Source organism: Bombyx mori, chromosome 8, assembly GCF_030269925.1.
Source record: "Bombyx mori chromosome 8, ASM3026992v2".
Classification (NCBI taxonomy): Eukaryota; Metazoa; Arthropoda; class Insecta; order Lepidoptera; family Bombycidae; genus Bombyx; species Bombyx mori.
Window position 1 is genome coordinate 16,163,205 of NC_085114.1, and position 17,915 is coordinate 16,181,119.

At 44.9% G+C, this 17,915-nt stretch overlaps 1 protein-coding gene across 9 annotated transcripts in view; it reads left to right on the top strand.

The window, feature by feature from the left end:
- NGR-B1 (neuropeptide receptor B1) overlaps nt 1-17,915 on the top strand; it is an 85,799-nt gene that overhangs the window by 15,864 nt on the left and 52,020 nt on the right. The window contains exon 1 of one of the 9 annotated variants that reach the window (XM_038012230.2): nt 10,713-10,732. The gene's annotated coding sequence lies outside the window, so the exon portion shown is untranslated. 9 annotated transcript variants of the gene reach the window in all.

Genomic DNA, 17,915 nt, shown 5'->3' on the forward strand with positions numbered 1-17,915 from the left:
ACAACGTTCTAGAACGTTCTCAGACCTCTTACCTCGTACGTCTCGGACTTTGAGTCATTAGGCTGATCCCTCAATTCGATCGGAAACAGAAATAACTTAAATGGATATCAATCACTTTGCTTTATTTATTCCACAAATTTGACCAATTTCAAAACAGTTATTTGAATCTTTTAAGAGTTGTCCCACGATACCGTCATGCTAGCTCGCTGGCGCCAGGAGTGTGGGACGACGTTTCGCGGTTGTGGTCCGCGTTGCCGTTGTAACCCGGTCGGCGGTGTATCGCGCTTCGACCCGGCAGGCTGGTTCTGACTCAGCGGGATTTTCCGGAACACCAGCAGTCTGGCGGGCCGCCGTACCGTGGACACCGATGTCGTTGGTCGTCGACGATCCCCTTGACGACTCGTTGGTCGGGCGTCCTCTTGGTGGAGCCGCGAGTCTGGTTCTAGGGTTTTCGAGCGCAGGAACACCTTTACTGTGACCGGGTTCTGACTCCGGGCCGAGAGCGGACGTCGGGTGAGAGAGTGCAAGCAGAGTCGTTTGTCCATAAAATATCCTCGGGCCGGCAGTCTACTCCTCATATCTGCAGACAGTCAAGTTCAACACACCCGGCGCGTCGCCGACTTTGCCCTTTGCGACTTTGGCCCCCAGCACGAAAAAAAAGGCGTGAGATGCTTATTAAGAGTTATAGATAGAGAGGTAACTAGTCCACTTTTCCCAATCCATGTCATGGAATAGCAATGCGTGAGAGTTTCAATGAGGAATTGGTTTAATGTCCATATTTTAAATATAGTTGAGTATCGAAACCTAGCAGCGACAGAGGGACTCCCAAGTGTCGACCGACGACCTCATCGAAATTACGTGCAATTTATAGGCACGAACTACAAACTGCGTAAGGGTTTAACGACATCGGAGCGCCTCGACGCGACAGAACCCACCGGCTCGCGGCTCGCCGCCGAGCCACATTACAATTCTAATAGCAGTCGACAATCGACATTGACTGCCACAGGGAATTGTAAGCGGTAATCTGAGGAAACATTAACTTTAACAACAATTTTCTGATTTTGTTTTAATGAGCCATCCGATAGGACGACACGACGCGAGGGAACATCAACGAACTTCACTCCAGATTCATGTTGCACACGGACTTGAGTTGTTTTTTAGAGCGGCCGTCCCACTCTTGTTCGTTTTAACTTAAATTAAATAATTGTCAGAGCTCTCCCGTGCTCTACACACCGGGAAAATTAAGTTTCGTTTTCTCCCAGCCTTAAATCTGGAGCGCATAATACACCAGATGAACAATGAGCTCAGCTATTTCTGCAATTATGCTTCCTTGTTTACAAACATCAGCAAAAATCCCTTCCAATTCAAATTAGATTTCCCGTCAGAGTGTATCACATGTACACACAAGCACGTGGAACCGTATCAGTAACGTAATTTGGTTCCGTCGTGAAGCTGCCCGGAGTCATGTCGCAGCCGGGCCGCACGGCGTTATACACATCTTGACATGTTATTTATACATCCAATAATAATATCATGTCAGTAGGATACGTACATATCTGTGAAAGTGCACACGTACATACACAGGATGTACTGTAGGCTCACACGGGGATCACACGCTTGATGTCCGCGAGACAGTCTTATGGTTGGGCTTAAAGGGTAGGCAGGCATTATTAGATGTCCGCGACGGACCTCCTCTCCCGACCTGGACGCGACTACAAATGCTTTTAAATTCATTTCCCATTTCCTGAATTGTGCCTGAGCGACCAAGCAGGACATCGCTCAAAACCGTCCTATTATACTTGATTTATTGTGGACACAAGGTTGACAAGGGATGTAAGAGATCATATTTAATACTTCCTGGCAATCGAAAACAAAACTGGACAATAATAACAATATCACTAAATAGTTTGTCTACCATCGGAACATATTTGCAATTTTCGCGGTCGTCGAAATTGAACAAAAATTGAACGAACGTAATTGACGTGAAACTTTACGCCGCGTCGCGTCGTCTCGGTGCACGACCCTTGTTGATAGCACGGTACTTCGCACAGGAAGGGGCGCCGTGACCTGGGCTCAGTTGACGGCTCCTGACTTACCATTTGTGGCGCCGGTCTCTGGGTGCCACTACCAATCGACTCTAATGCAAAAACGACGCAAAATTCAAAAAAAAGGAAGAAGGAAAATTTGCATTTAAATAATATTTCTCATCTCGCTGTAAGTGGGTACACTTGGGATAATGAGAGATCTCGTAAAGGGACGGACAAGTGACGTCATATTCAACAATGTGACGTTTATTAAGTTTCTCAGGTTTTTACCTTTATTTGCATCCTTTGGAGCGTCTCGTCTTCGTCGCCAGACCAACTTGAATCAGTAGTTACCTTAGACTCTCAATAACAATAGATTGCCCTTAATATTGTCGAAGATTGCTTGAGAGTCGCTGGCAGTAACACTGTTGTTATTGTAACAACTACTGCTCCGGTTTTATGTTAATATTTAATTTATTAGCATTATTATAATAGGACCGGACCTGTCGCTGCTGGCCGTCGTGCTTACGATGCTCGGCAGCGATGAGTCCCGGAAGGTGATGCTGTGATGGTAATATGTAGATGCCGATAGCGTACCTGCTTATGTTGCGATTACTTTGCGCACGTGACCCGGAGTGAAGGAGAACTTCCCTCTTAATGTAACGCAATCAAAACCTCGACCGAAGGCTTTCGCTCTGTACGTGCAGGCATCATGTCCCCATAGGCCTGAAGAGTCATGCCCGTCTGTCGATTTATGCCAATAATTAGGATTTCGTCTAAGGTAAGTATGGTAACACACCGGACTACACGTGTACGAACTACCCGCCTCAATTATTTAATATATTATTGTGCTGGTTTAGAGTTCAATTTGAAAAACTAATACGAAAAATAAAATCCAAATTTAAAGTTCAAATTTTCAGTAGAAATCCGGGACGACGTCGGAGATTGCATGTCGCGCAGCATCTCATTGAGCGCACGTTACGAGCAGATGTGAAATGAAACATTTCGCGAAGCCAATCTCGTCGCGAGCTCGGCCCTCTTCGATTGTAGAAACCTACTTTACCGCTATCCCGAATACATTTTAAATGTGGCGACTGTCTAATCGTATTCGACAGACTAACGATATTGTAATTATTCAGAGTTTTAGATAATTTGAAATGTTGACTGTTTACGGAAGATCACAAAACTCTTTTTAATATGTATAAAATAAATGTATTCTTATTATTACCACAGCTTGCAGACGGGTCAATATCTTGATGTCGAGTTACTGATGCTCATTTATAAGAACAAAGGGAACATCGCCACCCCTTAAACCGTGAGCTCCACATATAGAGATCCTGTACAGGAATCTTCTCACGATTAGTCGATATCGTGTTCTTCGAGACCGACCCCTGGTTAATGGGCGGGTGAGTGCGTCCGCGCGGCAGGTCAAGGCCTCGTGTGACTGCTTGCGTTAACTTATCAGATTGTTATGCTTCAAGGCCTCATTATATTCCGCACCTTAAAGTGGATCGCCGCTACTATTCGTTTAATGTCAGCTAAAGTTACGAACAATTATGTACATACAGTTCACACCACTCAAACAACGTTTTGTTTACGTTTATTACATAGCATCAGTGGCACCAGTATGTCACAGGTGGGTACTGCACCCCCCTTCTGAGCACTGCCCTCCAGCTCACAGACATGTATGTACATATAGTAATATGTATTTGAACAGCGTTCGTGGACTAAACAATAAGGCGCCCGGTGTGCTCGTGTCGAGCCATGCGACTATGCCGTTGTCCAGATCTGGCAAAAAGATAAAAACGAAGTAAGGAAATATACTTAGGACGAGTTCAACAATAATTTTGATGATGAATGAATCATATCTTGAAGTACAATATAAACATATTTTTAAGGGTTAACGAGGAAGGGAAGAAATTTTGTATCCCACCGAGCGGGTGAAATTGCTCGGTAGACTGGATTGCTTTGAATTGGTAGTCTGACGACGGTCCTAATGTTCGGAGCTTGTGAATATGCAAGCTTACCTCGGAAAAGTCGTTAGCGTGATTCAGGCATTTGTCAAGTATATTGATATACCAACGAAATTATTTTATCACCTCATGTCTGAAGCGGAATTCACGCGATGTTCATCGGTTCCAGTAATCACTTAGCATCAGAAGAGCTGTGATCACCTATCCACCTAGTAAAATAGAAAAAAGAGTCATAGGCTTTTTTTTACACTTAGCTATTGGACCAGGATGGAGGCAGCGGAGTGTCAGGAGGTGAGTTCTTCTATCTCGACATTGATCTACTGGCTGGTAAGGGCCGGGAGAAGGGCCTGCGTGAAGCTGCAGCCTAGGGAGAAAGCCCTCCCTAAGTGACGGTTGATTGCCACAGGAAATGTTGAGGCCATACGGCAAGTTACCAACGGCGTTCTGACCCGACGTAGGCTGGTTCTGGTCCGGCGGGGTATCCTGGAATATCAGTGATTCCGTCTGAGCGGCGCGACTGCGATGGCCGACGCAGAGCTCTACTAGTCGACGACTCCTTCGGGTGGCCGCGTGTCTGTCTCGGACGGCGCAGTGAGAGAGAGTCTCGGTTGAGAGTGCAGAGGTGTCGTTTGGTGGGCAGCTCCGGCCGCCCCACATACCCCTCGCACCCCTTGACGAGGGATCGGCCCGCGACTCGAAGAAAACGGAGAAGTTTTCGTCTTATCTTCGTTATTTATTTTTGTTTTTTAATTTGTGCATCACTTTTATGTAGGTATTAGTCACCTTTCATATACGACGTATATTTGGATCGTACTGTATTGTGCTGTATGTATTGGACAACGGCCTTCAACTTCACTTGACAATTGATATCAGACGACGATCGACAACACGAACAATGAGTGATGACCATCGTCGACAGACAACTCCTATGTCAGTAGCACCACTGTGATTTTAAGCAGTGGCTCAGCTGCGCCCCTTATATTGCTGATGTCTGTAAGCGACGGTGATTGCTTACTGTCAATTGGATTATACGCTCATCCGCCTAGAGTGGCAATTAAAAAAGTTGGACCAACCAATACCCTGCTCTTTAAAATTTTGCAACCAACCATTGATCCGGGAGCAGCTCGAGATAGGTGTACAAATATGTAGGAGTAGATCTAAGAGCTCGAGCGTTACCACCGGCGGCACCGCTATACAGTCGCGACAAGGAACACAATTTTTCAATGAAAATGTTCATTCATATTTTGAATCTACTAGTTTAGTATCGACGGGATAAAGCGCCACCCGCTTTATACACCGGGGAGGACTCGATAGTTAAAATAATGATGCCACCCGCCATACATGCCATAAAGTGTTAACGACCAGTACATTAATTAATAAATAAGCTTCAAAGATAATTAAAACTGTGACGTCACTCGGAGCGATCGTGTGACTACATTATTTCTACCTATTCGCTGGTAGCCTAAGGGACCATTCCAGTTTCTCGAGGATGGGTGGATGAACTCACGGATTCAACCTGAGAGAATTGGCAAGCAAGCCCTAGCAAGAGCAGGGCTTCGCAGAATCTACCACCGGATTTGAGCCCACTGAAAAGATCCGGCGAGAAACACAATGGGTTGTGTCTTTGGGTTAGTTCGCTCTTCGAACTCTTCGTCGTAATGGACAAGCTCGACAAGGGCGGTGACCGGTGCTTGAAGAGTCTTAAAGCATTGCAGACATGGTGTCGGGCGATGGCGGCTTTGCGTTGCTCCATTGCCTGGGTCGGATGTGTAAATAGCGGTAGCCACGATAAGAGGGCTATCATGTCGCGCCGCTTTTTCAAAATAGCGTTCTGACGTTTCCTTTATATACTTGAATATCGGTTTTATGTTTAGGTCATCGTGAAGATTAACATTCCTAACATACCACGGTGCTACAACGGCTATCCTAAAGAAACAGGATTGGATGACTTAACGAGGATTTATGTGCATGCGAGTCGCGTGAGCGAACACCGCGCATGTATAGGGGCGTATGACGTTAGCAAGCTATGGAGAGTGTTGTTGTTACAAAAGGACAATTTAATTCGCTTGCAGATCATGGAGTAGAGTTGACCGAGAGCTGACCGAGAATCGTGCAATGCGTCTATTAACATAAACGCGATAGAAGTGAAGCTCCTTAGTTAATGGCTGCAGTGCATGTGTGTGTGTACTGGTACTAGATCGCCCTGCTGCAGTGGCGCGAGCCGGTGGGCGGACTCGCGACCCCGCGCGTGACAGTTGTGGCGCAAGAGTACTGCAATCATATCTGATCAACTACACCCGTCGTTTGTTCTAATCAAAATAATCCTTACTAGTGGTCGCCCGGTAGTCGAAATTCGACTATAACTAATTGAAATAAAAAGCTTGTACACTATTATGATTCTATTTTCAAAGACTTATTATACTTCTATAATCACAAATTTCGCCAAGACTACACTATAGAAAAATATTAATAAAGTCAAACAATATTTAATCTATTCTCCATTTGACCACAGACGTCAAAAACAAAAGTTTGACAATAAATAAATAGTATGCATGCGTGTGTGCGTCAAATATATGGTAGTGTGTGTAATGTTTTTTTTATTGATTTAATATATTTTTAAGCATAATTTAACAAAATATTAACATTCTGCACTCCTTCTCTATAAGTGTGGGAAATTTCACACTCCTTCATCCGCACAATTTTTGTAAAAAGGGGTACAAAGTTCTTCCTTCACGTATTAATATATAGATTCTATAATATTTACTAAAAAATCAGTTGGAGTCTATATATTACGGCCTACCTACTGGCAACACTAGAGGTCTAAATATACTATCGTAAATCATTGTAAGACAACTTTCTATCAGTTCATTATGAGAGTATAAGTACCCACAAATTTAATCTAAGGCGTCGACGTAATAGAGCTCGCCTCGCGTACAAAGCCATATGCATCGCTAATACACCGCTAGCCGCAGGAATTTCCGTCCTCAAACTTGCCATACAAGCTCGAAGCTACGTAATTAAAACGTTCCCTAAATATTCATCAGGCGAGGAGCAGCGCGACACCGCGACACCGCGACACCGCGACACCGCGACACCGCGACACCGAACGAACTTTCATTTGGGTTGTTATAGTTACAGTTTACAACGCTTGTTTAAATAAAATGTGAAAAAAGCATGCGTGACATTTTGATTAAATGTATTGTACATGTTTACTTACTACCTATCCGATCCTGACCTCCATCACAGGTTTTATTGTTAGCGACACTCGCAGTGTCATGGCAATCAGTTTCATCAGTTCTTTCTTCCATTGGACGCTAGGTGGGCCGTGACCTTATCTATTTGACTACCTAAATACTACTTGAAAACTCGAGTGAAGACCTCTTTTAATAAAAAAGAGTGTGAGGCCGGGGACCTCCGTCAGAAACCGAGCTCCTTAGTTTCGATTCTGCTGTTTAAGTTTGTTTAAAAGGTCACATTTGTTTAAAGTTCGGTCAAGAGCCAGAGCTACATCACTAGGCAACGTTGTCTATCAGAGAACCTGTAGTGTGAGCCGCGAAAGATACTTTGTTGCAAAACAGTTGTGTGTGCTAGAGGACATGTCGGATGGAACGACCGGCGCGGCAGGCCTCCGTCCCGCGGCGGTGCTCATGCGAAACACTTCTAGACGAAGCTGCTCATTACTCAGCGAAACTCGAAGAAGTTTTAAAGTTCAAATTTTTTTCTCTTCCAGTTCGCTAACCAAAGGAGTATTGATTTTAAAGTAATAAATAGAAACTCGATTCAGTGAATTCCTTTCTTGTTCGTGCTGTCTTTAGTAGACACGAAAAAAATAATTGAATGAGACAAGCTCTGCCTAGCGTTGTCTCGGTGGCCAGCCAAGGTCGAGCCAGCTCAGGAGCCAGGGTCTGCTGAGTGTGAAACGTTTGACATTATTTAGTAATAATCCACTTTATTGACACTAACGCTTTCATCGTGGCCGCAAACGACATCCCCGACCCAGCCACCGTCCCCCCGGGCATGTCCTTTCAGATCCTCTCGATTCACTCTTGTCGCTTTAAGGCATTTCCGGCACAGTTCTCGTCGAAAATTTGACGTGAACCTAACACAGCCCACCGAGTTTCTCGTCGGGTCTTCTGTGTGGGTTGCGGTTTTGGTCCAGTGGTGAATTGAACAAAGCATTGCCCTTGTTAGGGAGGATGTTAGAAAATTCTTCCAGACTGAGCCTCGTGCGCTCATCCACCAGTTAAAGAAGCCAGAATATCCTCACGTGGCTACTAACGAATAGGCAGGCTCAAAAGGTTTGGACACTTCTTTTATATTCTTCAGAGACACCATATTTTAAAACTATAATCTACGGTTATGTCAGTCCCCAAGTAAAGGCGAAACCACTTTTATTAATCCACATAAACAAATTATTAAATTACATTGTGATGTAATTAAACAATACCGTGAATTATCTACTCGTCCTCAATAATAATAATAATGGGGTAACAGGTCCTTTAAAGTTTTAAATTTGCCTTCAATGTACTTTAAATTTAATAAAATTCAAAATCATGATCGTAGTGAATCCACTCGCCGCACGCGTTCAATCAGTGATTGAAGTTGCAGTGTGCCGCCGGTGCCGCGTACTAGGAAACAAGTAAGTTTAAACTAAGCGATCAAACAAATTAAAATCTCAAAGGCAAGTGTGAGCGAGCGCAGGAAGTCGAGATATTTGACTACGTGTTGCTAATGCTGTCATTGCCACTGCCAGTAACACGACTGCGGTACTTCCACTTCTACTCAACAGCGCGACAAGCTCTACTAAAACTGAAATAACTTTTCTGCTAACTTACCATAAACCTACATCACACCTATATCACAAGGCTGTAAAGTGAGACGAACAAATCAGGTTTAGGTGAAGGTAATAAAACGCTATCGTCCCGTCTGAAGACGTTACGCTCGACTCAATCTGCTGGAAAATTAACACCTTATCTTGGAATACAGCATTCGGGGTTTTAGCCAAAAGAATTACATCACAAGCTTTGGAACTTATTGTAGAAGGTGAGCCCCCATTGCGTTTTTAGTTTGTCTGGAGCTCATTATTTGCGTAAAGTGAAGTGAGTTCACGAGTGCTCACGGTTAGCAGCCGGGTGGCGATGTATCGACTGGGCTGGTTGCGTCTGCAGGGTGCGTAGTGGGGGACTCGGCCGCTCGCATGGCGATAGATCAAAATTAACAGAATAAATTAATTTCACAAAATACTTCTTATGGCTTCACTATGAACGGCCTGTGATTTGTTTAAGTTCTATAGTCATGTTTTCAGAATTTATTGTCAAAAAAAAACTGATTTTAAATAAAACGTTATTTAAAAAAAAATACATATCTTTTTTAATTACGGAACCACAGAAAGAGAGTTGGATGAAAAGAAATCATTTTAGAATCAGAATTCCAAGTACAGCAATTTGTATACAATACCCTGAGATTGGAGCAGAAATAATCTGAGGGTAATTTTGTGTGGCCACAGTGTCGCGGCAACAGCGGGCTCACTCCACACGCTGTCTACCCGCGAGCCACGAGCCCAGGGCTGCTTAGCTGCCTGCTCGCTTCTATTAAATGCAGATTTAAATTAAATGATAAGAAATTTATACTTTAATGAACGGTGTTTCACTTCTTTAAATTCAATTTGAAAAATGATCTCAGCGTAGACAAGCTTACCCGTACCCCTGGTATTGCTGATGTTGCTGATATCGGCAGGTGACGTATCGTCATATGGACCGTTGAAATAATAATAATCTCTGTGAAGGGTCTCTGGTAGATAGCCGGCTATTCCGTAGGTATCAATTTTCCTAATGAAACACGTATGTACTTAACAAATGTTCACGAATGACTTCCACGGTGAACAATGAAAATCAAACCCGCAAAATTATAATTTGCGTAATTACTGTCGGTAGGACCTCTTGTGAGTCCCCATAGGTAATTCCGTACCACCACCCTGTGTATTTCTGACATGAGGCAGTAATGCGTTTCGGTTGAAGGGTGAGGCAGCCGATATACTGTGATAGCTACTTACAACTCAAGTCTCCAGGTGGGAGGCGACGATTACGTTGTAGATGTCTATGGGCTCCGGTATCCACTTAACACCAGGTGGGCCGTGAGCCAGTGCACCGATCTAAGAAATAATAAAAAAATATGAATTTTAGTGTGCGCTCTTCGTATTGAAGTGGTTTCAAATTCCGTGTTGATAAAAAGAATTGTATCAATTACTTATATAGGTACTTATAATAATACCTATTATGTACTTAGTTTATTTAAAGCTTAAATGATTGAGCGTAATCTGATGGTTAGTGGTGGTTACGGCGAAGCGCAAGGACTGCGGGCTGATAATAAGTAATGAGTGAGAGAGTCTGCGGCGGCTGACACGGCGCGTCTCACTGCGCGAGCCAACAAGTGGTCGGACTAATTATGATTACTTCAGTTTCGGTTATCGCGTCCTCACACACGCGTCGCGAACATTAACATGAACTGAATCATATTTTGGTACTTTCTATGAAATATTGCAATATTTCTTGTATGTTATTTAGATAGTTTTGTTGGATTGGAAGCGAGTCGGCCGCGCCCCCGCACCCGGTTGATGGCGTCGCTTCGCTTGCAAACTAATTGAGGGCAGCTACGGAACGCAATTGATTGTTTATCGAAAAACACTAAATCTTTAATACTCTATCTTAGAGCTCTGGGGAAAGATTGTAGTAAAAAGTAAGTAGTATGTAGTAATACAATATTTTTTTGCACTTCTGTTGAATCGCAGGGCTGTCCTTGTCCTCAAGAGACTGGGCGGCCCGCGCTAACTAGCGAGGATCGGAGATCGTATCCCTGGTTACGGTAGTATCTGCTCTACCTTTACCTTGTCAAACTTTTCCTAGTCCGTCTCTAGATTACGACAAAATGTGCTGGTTACTGTACTACATAGTTGGTACGTACATGTGTGGATACCATCTACCACGCGTCTGCTGAGAGTTTGTCGGTCCACGCGCCGCTGTAGAACAACGCCGTCGATGTATCGTTGCTGGAAGTCGTCGGTTATCGCAACACTTCGCAGAAACCGATCGAAGCTCATTTATTTCTCGTAAGACTTCTGAGAAATTATTACAAACATTTTCCATGTTTTATATAAATAAAACCAATTTTAACAAGAATAAATAAATTTAATGAATTCAAAACGGAAATGAGTGTGTAAACATTATATTTGAATGTAAACTTTTAATACTTTATGTAGAGTCGTGTTTTATGTAGAGTCGTGTTTTTTTTAGTATTGCGTAATATTAGAACAGGAAGCAATATATGTTGAACTGTTGGTATTTTCGGCTTGTTTGATTTTTTTTATAGTTTTAAATATTATTTCACTTGTTTAATTACTTCTGTACAAGTAAAGGATCATTGGTTCGACACTGTGCCATATCTGCCTATTCTTGTTTCAAAAAGAGCTGCTGTTTATTGAGATGCAGCACGGTTACAGTCGGTTCGAGTCAAACTGACTGCAGACTGTCTGTCGCGCTTACCGGCCGAAGTTCATCTCGAAGAGTTATTTCAATCGATGTTACCATGTACACGTGCGAGTGAGTTTCCAATCACCTTTGCATTCATTTTTAGCAGATTTAAGTAGTTTACTTCTTCTAAAACTCATCCGATCCAAATAACGATATAAGGATGGCACTTACATCAATCACAGAAGACATTTTGAAAAAAGCACAGAAAATATCACGAAAATGATAAAATAAACGGAAATTTCGATAACAATTTATCATCGACCCGAGAATACATCAATAACGCGCACTATCGAGGGCGCGACACTCTGCGGCCGTCGGACACACGCGCGATCTCCCCGACATCCATCACCAGTGTCAGAGGGAACGGCTGCGATGTATAACACATTTGACAGCTGATCTGTTGCTGCTACTCTACATAGAGCTGATAGAGAGCGGTACTGTGCGGTGCCGTGCCGCCCAGTGTCGCGGGCAACCATCTTGCATCGGAGACGGTCATATAGTTGATAGTATGATTTGTTCTCGATAAAATTAGGCGAGACACCAATCGTTGCGGGCTTAGGACTATTCAAAAGTACTTGGAATTGGAATCACTATAAGTACATATGTACTTATAGTGTGAAAGTACCAATCTCGCATCTTCTCATGAACAAACCATGGCCATGCCCATGACAAGATCTTCGTTCGGAGCAACATTACATCAACGTGGTGTTGATGTTATTTGCAACAGTTGGCCGGCGGCCGCCCGGGCCACTGAACATTCCGCACTTTACAAAATAAACTGGATACTGGAATTGTGATCAAGAAATGAATTAAGATTACTGTTTAGTTGACTCGGTTTCCCTTCTCAAAGTAAATAAGATAACTAAGGCTGGGTTCACACGCATTGTCCTGCACGTTTTCCTTGTATTCGTTATTTTAACGAACAATCACTCGAGGGTTCACACGGTAGAGTTTCATTCGTGTAAAAACGAACACGTGAACGAGACAGAGCTATACTATGCGCCACTGACGACGTTATAGTTCTTTCGATTTGCTGACAAGTCCGTTGAGTATTTGTTTAATCGCATAAGCGGTGTACGATTTTTTGTACAATGTGTCATTCGTTAAGACGTATACTGCAAATAAAACGAGTAGGACAATGCCGTGCGAACACAACCTAATCAAATAAGTCGCCCCCGAACTGTTTCCTCCCAGTCCCGTGTCTTGTTCTAACGTTAATTCTAACGCGAACGTTAAGTATTGTTCGTTAAGTATTCAGCGGGCGGCTCCCTAATGAACAGCTGTTGCTTCAACACACCATTCATCAACGTTCTAATATGTACTCTACACTAATTGTGTTAAGTTATAATTTAAAACGACGGAGGCGACGTCTGCTCGCTTAATTTGTCTTCGTGTCTTTGAACATGTCCGACGCGGCGCCGGTTCACTTGCTTTATCATTACCCAAACAGTGCGGACTCCAACGAAGCGTTTTGAATTTTGACAATAAATCGTTCAATAATTTTGCCAAATTCTACTTTCATAAGAATTATTTATTCATTTTATTTCACGGATCAGGAAAGTAATTAAACCACCCTCTATTCTAATGTATTCCTATATAAATATATATATATATATATAAAATTCTATATTGATTTTTTTTTTAACATTTTAATTTTATTACAAATTAAAACCTACTAAACCTAAAAGTTGTTACAATATCACTTAAACGGTTTATTTTATTTTAAGTTCGAGCGCTCTTAATGGAAAACCCTTTCTTACTCTGTCAATAAAGTATCGGGAAAAGATCAATAAGACACAAAATGTTAGCAAAATGTAATTCATCCAAATTTATTTTACCACCTTCAAAGTACGCTCGTTCAGAAACGACACACTTAGGCAGACGAATGATAGAATCATCAAAATATTTTGTTAAACCCTTTTTCTGGAACTGAGTTCAGCTTTCGCCGCGAATTATCCTTTATGTCTTCTACCGAATGAAGACGTGTGCCGCGACATGATAATTTAAGTTTAGGAAAAAGAAAGGAGTCCTACCTGGTGGACAAGGAAGATGCCCGATGGTATTTGTTGAGTATTTTGTAAATTATTCGTTCAGAATGATGACGTTGTGCGGAGGAGCATGTTCGTGGTGCAAGTTCAAGAATTTTCTTACTACAAATTTGGCCTTTTTCGTTGAATTTGTTTTCTTGAATGGCGCATAACGCTCAAATGATATTTTTTATTTACCATTTCAACTTACGGCATGAATTTTGGGTGCACAACACCGCGATGATCAAAGAAAACAGCTAACATTACTTTGACTTTTGTTCTTTTTTTTTTGATTGTTTTGATGAGAGGAGGAGTACACGGACTAGTTGGTGTTAAGTGGTTATCAAAGCTCACAGACATCTACAACGTAAATGCCGCCACCCTCCTCGAGGTATGATTTCTAAGGTCTCAGTTTAAGCAGTACAACGGCTGCCCCACCCTTCAAACTGAAACGCATTACTGCTTCACGGCAGAAATAGGCAGGGCGGTGGTACCTACCCGTGTGGACTCACAAGAGGTCCTACCACCAGTAATTACGCAAATTATAGTTTTGCGGGTTTGGTTTTTATTACACGATGTTATTCCTTGGCCGCTTTCTTCATGAAACACAAAAAATGAGACCAAATCTCTATCCACATACATCCATATTAGGTACCCAGATACCTAACGCTCGTACTGCTAACGCGGCCCCGCTGGTCGCTGAATGTTCATTTATGTTTTTTATATTAGACAAAACCTTCTTGGCGAATCGAATTAAACCTTATGTTTTGAGAAATACAAAGCCGATGCTGGAGAAGTGATACAACGAAATACAAACAATAAACTAGTTTCTTCGTCAAACGACTCTTCATAACAAACGGGCGCAACTTACGCCCACCTCGCTTTCGTCAAAACAGATTTCAGCTTTAAGTTTCCAAGTTATCTTTCATCTGCGAAGAAAATCCATTAATTATACGAGCACGGGTTGATCTTCAGCGCCGTCTTCCCGGCTGTCTGCCGGCTGCTTATGAATATATTCGGGGGGAGACGGCGGGGAGGGCGGGGAGGAGCAATAGGCCCGTGCATCATTTGTGCATCACTGTAATCTTATAAACTGACTAGCTGTACCCGTCCGCTTCGCTGGGAATTAAAAATTAACATTATTATTTCTCACCCCACAAAGATTCTCATCATTAACGCCCCCGCAACTGGTGTAGGGAGTCCAACACTCATATAAATATTAGCCTATCCATTAAGTACATGTATTTTCTACATGGATACCAAGTTTCAAGTCAACTGGATGCATGGTTCATTAGTTATAACGGAACATCCGTAAAAACCACTGTAGATTTATAATATGATACTACATCTATGTATAGACATAGATGTAGTCATTCCGATAGAGGCACCCGTCACGTGCGGACGTGCTCATCGTCCACTCGATCGCCCGGTCTTTGTTCGCCCGGCTTTTGTTAGCCCGGCCATTGTTCGCGCGGCCTGTGTTCGTGGTACATCTGCCGACTAAGTGCTCTTTCTGGAAGTTTTTATTTGTTTTGTTTCCTTTTGTTGTTTCTGTGTTCGTGGTACATCTGCCGACAAAGTGGTTTCCTGCAAGTATTTATTTGTTTTGTTTCTTTTCGTAATTTCTGTTTTGTTGTGCTTTTTCTTTGTCCTGTAGTAATCGCGCCGCATTGCCACCTGTGTTCAATAGAACCGCTCAGGTCCGAGAAGTTGGGGCCTCGCCGCAAGGCGAGTGTTTTCAAGACCCGGGGCCGCCCCACCTGGGTACTCAGCGATCATGGACGCTGTATTCGCGGAATTCCTCCGACTTCGCCACCCACAGCTCGCCTCGGAGTTTTTGGCCTTCAAGGCCAATCACACTGCGAGCCCTCTCGAGGACTCCGCCGCGCTCGCTGCTCCTGCGTCGCCTGTACCTGCGTGCAGAGCTTCTGCATTGAGCACCGCAGCCTCTGTCGTGCCTGCCACTCCCGTGTCGCCTATACTGGCGAGAAAAGCTGCTGCGTCGTCCGCCGTGACCATCGTTTCAGCTGAGCGATCATCCGCGGCCTCCGTCGCGCCCTCTAAAACACCTACACTTGCTCGTAGGTCGCCTGCACCCGCCTCCTCGTGCTCCGACTCTGACTCGGACATGGAGGTTGACCTCGCCCCCGCCTCATCGACGGATGGATTCACCCTGGTACAGAAGGGTAAGAAGCGTGCCGCGGAGTCTCGAGCTCCCGCGGCCGCTAAAATTAGCAAAGCCGTGAACGCGTCGCGCCCCCGCCCTCAGACTCCCGTTGCGCCCCCAGCCCGTGCCACTCCGTCGCCGCGTCCGGTGGCACAAAATAAAACCCAGACCCCTCCCCCGGTTATCCTTCAGGAGAAGGCAGCTTGGGATCGGCAGTTTGCCTGGCCCTTAAGGCCAAAAATATAAATTTCACGAATGCCCGTAACCTCGCGAACGGCATTCAAATTAAGGTTCAAACACCCGACGACCATAGGGCCCTCTCTTCTTACCTCCGTAAGGAGCGTATAAGTTTCCATACGTATACGCTCCAGGAGGAGCGCGAACTCCGCGTTGTAATACGCGGAATCCCTAAAGAGTTAGATGTAGAGCTCGTAAAAGCCGACCTGTTAGAACAAGGCCTACCAGTGAATTCTGTGCACCGTATGCACACCGGTCGCGGTAGGGAGCCATATAATATGGTTCTAGTCGCTCTCCATCCTACCCCCGAGGGTAAGAAAATCTTTAACACACAGACCGTCTGTAGGCTCTCTGGTATCGCTGTCGAAGCCCCCCATAAAAAAGGCACTCCTAGCCAGTGCCATAACTGTCAATTGTACGGGCACTCTTCCCGTAACTGTCACGCGCGCCCCCGATGTGTTAAGTGTTTGGGCGATCACGCCACGGCCCTCTGCGCTCGCGACCAAAAAACCGCGACGGAACCGCCTAGCTGCGTCCTGTGTCGAACACAGGGTCACCCCGCGAATTACCGTGGTTGCCCCCGAGCCCCTAAAATAAATCGCCGCGTCGCCCGCCAAAACCGCCTCCGAGCTTCCGGCCCAGACATCAAAGCCTCGGCACCCTCTGCGTCGCAGGCTAAGCCAGCGTTCGTTCCGGCGGCGGTGCCCAGTGTCTCGGCCTGGGCAAAACCGCTGCCGTACACGAACACGGCTACAACTCCCTCCTCCGCGATTCGTCCCGCCCCCGCGACTCGTCCCTCTCCCGCGACTTGCCCTCCGACCGCGTCCGACAATCTCGCTTTAGCGATCGACTTCTTTCAGTCGATCAACTTTGAGCGCGTTAACGCTTTGGGCGACGCCATTCGCGCTGCCTCCACTGCACAACACTTTATCGCCGTTGTGCAGGAATACGCCGACGTATACGCGTCATTAAATACGTACGTCCTCCCCTCACTCCGCCGGTAATCAATGGCGTATATAAGTAGAATAAAGCCCCTATCCGTAACGATAGGATTTTTTAACGCTTACGGTCTCGCAAATCAACGTGATCAGGTTTCTGACTTTTTGCGTGACCACCAAATTGATATCTTTTTAGTGCAGGAGACCCTACTTAAGCCCGCGCGCCGTGACCCTAAAATCGCGAACTATAACATGGTCAGGAACGACAGGCTCTCTGCCCGTGGTGGTGGTACCGTCATTTACTATAGAAGAGCCCTGCATTGCGTCCCGCTCGATCCTCCCGCGCTCGCTAATATCGAAGCATCAGTGTGCCGAATCTCACTGACGGGACACGCGCCGATCGTTATCGCGTCCGTTTATCTTCCACCGGATAAGATCGTTCTAAGCAGTGATATCGAGGCGCTGCTCGGTATGGGGAGCTCTGTCATTCTGGCGGGCGACCTAAATTGTAAACACATCAGGTGGAACTCACACACCACAACCCCGAATGGCAGGCGGCTTGACGCGTTAGTCGATGATCTCGCCTTCGATATCGTCGCTCCGCTAACCCCGACTCACTACCCGCTAAATATCGCGCATCGCCCGGATATACTCGACATAGCGTTATTAAAAAACATAACTCTGCGCTTACAGTCGATCGAAGTAGTTTCAGAGTTAGATTCAGACCACCGTCCCGTCGTTATGAAGCTCGGTCGCGCTCCCGATTCCGTTCCCGTCACGAGGCAGTCCTCGTTCTCTCGCTCGCTCGTCCTCGAGCGATGGTGGATCAGATTCAGCCAGGCTGATGCCCAGCGTGTGCCAATCCACCAACTGTGGTGGATTGGCACACGCTGGGCATCAGCCTGGCTGAATCTGATCCACCATCGCTCCCGTTTAACCCGGACTCTATCCCGTCTCCTCAGGATACCGCTGAAGCCATAGACATCTTAACGTCACACATCACCTCGACATTAGATAGGTCAT